The sequence below is a fragment of the Ursus maritimus genome, unplaced genomic scaffold, assembly GCF_017311325.1.
Source record: "Ursus maritimus isolate PB19 unplaced genomic scaffold, ASM1731132v1 scaffold_4, whole genome shotgun sequence".
NCBI lineage: Eukaryota > Metazoa > Chordata > Mammalia > Carnivora > Ursidae > Ursus > Ursus maritimus.
Genome location: NW_024426552.1, coordinates 78,129,047 through 78,131,709, shown reverse-complemented (window position 1 = coordinate 78,131,709; position 2,663 = coordinate 78,129,047). Strand labels below are relative to the sequence as shown.

At 45.6% G+C, this 2,663-nt stretch overlaps 1 pseudogene; it reads left to right on the top strand.

Moving 5' to 3' along the window:
* Nucleotides 1-808: 808 nt before the first annotated feature.
* LOC103676065 lies at nucleotides 809-1,812 on the top strand (annotated as a pseudogene).
* Nucleotides 1,813-2,663: the final 851 nt, after the last annotated feature.

Genomic DNA, 2,663 nt, shown 5'->3' with positions numbered 1-2,663 from the left:
AAACCCCAGGCAGAAGAAACTAAGTGTGGGTGGTGGCTGGCAGCTGCTTCACTCAGGAATCACTATTTGCTGGTGAGGCCCAGGGATTTGGACTGAGGCAATTCCAAAGCCCTCCACTTTTTGTGGAGGGTGACTAACATTTCATTTTGTGTATGTGCAGTGCTATTGATGAGGCAGGGGAAAAAAATGTGGTGTTGTTCTAGAGTGGCCTGAGACTTATTGCCAATATGTCTTCAGTCTTGGTGGCCAAAACCTGGGATAAGTTGCTATTCTAAAGCAGCTTGCAGTTTTCTCATTTATGTTTTGAACAAAGACTACTCTCTTGTTTTGGAAAATCCCTTCCTCATCAATACTTGAGTGTTCTTCTTTGTTTGGTGAAAGCAATGACCAACTCTCATGGTGGAATGGACAGCTGGGACACAGCCAAAGTGTTCTGCATAATAATGCCAGTGGTAGACTTTTTTAAAGTTAATTGGGAGGGGCTCCTGGGTGGCTCAGTCATCTGCCTTCGGCTCAGGTCGTGATCCCAGGCTCCTGGGATCAAGCCCCACATTGGGGCTCCCTGCTCAGTGGTGAGCCTGCTTCTCCAGACTCTGCCTCTGCCTACTGCTCCCTCTGCTTGTGCTTTCTCTGTGTCAAATAAATAAATAAATAAAGTCTTAAAAAGAATAAAGTTAATTAGGAGTCCAGCATGAAACAGGTTGGGGTAGAGGTGGAGGAGAAATTCTCTTCTATTGGTGCCTTGTAAAAGACATTGAGAACAGTGCAGAGATGACTTTGAGGGGAGGAAAGTCCTGGGAGGCAATGAGCAATAGACTACAGATGCAGTACTTTTAATAGCCACTTCTAAATCAACTGGTTTTTGCTTTCCACACTACTCAGGGACGGGTCCACACAGTGGCATTGTTCTACATTCCCATTGTAACTTAAAGGGAAACTTTTACAATGTCTGGAGCCCTTGATGTCCTGCAAATGAAGGAGGACGATGTCTTCTAATTCCTTGCATCAAGAACCCACTTAGGTGGCACCAACCTTGACTTCCAAATGGAACAGTACATCTACAAAAGAAAAAGTAATGGCATCTCCATAATAAATCTGAAGAGAACCTGGGAGAAGCTTCTGCTGGCAGCTTGTGCCATTGTTGCCATGCAAAACCTAGCTGTGCCGAAGTGTGCTCCTGCCCCTGGAGCCACTCGTGTTGCTGTCCACTTCACTCCTGGAACCTTCACTAACCAGATCCAGGCAGCCTTCCAAGAGCTGAGACTTCTGGTGGTTACTGATCCCAGGGCTGACCACCAGCCTCTCATAGAGGCATCTCATGTTAATCTGCCTACCATTGCTTGTGTATCACAGACTCTCCTCTGTGCTATGTGGACATCGCGTCCCTTGCAACAAGGGAGCTCACTCAGTGGGTCTGATGAGGTGGATGCTGGCCCAGGGAGATTCTGCACATGCGTGGAATCGTTTCCCGTGGACACCTATGGGAGGTCATGCCTGATCTCTACTTCTACAGAGATCCTGAAGAGTTTGAAAAGGAAGAGCAGGCTGCTGCTGAAGAGGCTGTGACCAAGGAGGATGTCAGGGTGAATGGACTGCTCCAGCTCCTGAGTTCACTGCTACTCAACCTGGAGTGGCAGACTGGTCTGAAGGTGTGCAGCTGTCCTCTGTGCCCATTCAGCAGTTCCCTACTGAAGACTGGAGCGCTCAGCCTGCCGCTGAACACGGGTCTGCAGCTCCCACTGCTCAGGCCATGGAAAGGGTAGGAACAACCATTGAGTGGTCTTAAGCTGCTCTTCCACAAAGGCAAACAAAGTGGAATAAGGTTGATGGAAATTAAACAGTTTCTTTTTTTTTTTATTAATAATGATTTTTTATTATATTATATTAGTCACCATACAGTACATCCCCGGTTTTCGATGTAAGGCTCGATGATTCATTAGTTGTGTATAACACCCAGTGCACCATGCAATATGTGCCCTCCTTACTACCCATCACCGGTCTATCCCATTCCCCCACCCCCCTCCCCTCTGTCATATGATAGTTGTCTTTCTCTGCTTGACTTATTTCACTTAGCATTATCTCCTCCAGTGCCGTCCATGTTGTAGCAAATGTTGAGAACTCGTTCTTTCTGATAGCTGAGTAATATTCCATTGTATATATGGACCACAACTTCTTAATCCAGTCATCTGTTGAAGGGCATCTCGGCTCCTTCCACGATTTAGCTATTGTGGACATTGCTGCTATGAACATTGGGGTGCATATGGCCCTTCTCTTCACTACGTCTGTATCTTTGGGGTAAATACCCAGTAGTGCAATGGCTGGATCATAGGGTAGCTCAATTTTTAACTTTTTAAGGGACCTCCACACTGTTTTCCAGAGTGGCTGTACCAACTTGCATTCCCACCAACAATGTAGGAGGGATCCCCTTTCTCCACATCCTCTCCAACAATTGTTGTTTCTTGCCTTGTCTATTTTTGCCATTCTAACTGGCGTAAGGTGGTATCTCAGTGTGGTTTTGATTTGAATTTCCTTGATGGCTAATGATTTTGAACATTTTTTCATGTGTCTGTTAGCCATTTGTATGTCTTCATTGGAAAAGTGTCTGTTCATATCTTCTGCCCATTTTTTGATTTGTTTATTTGTTTCTCGTGTATTGAGTTTGA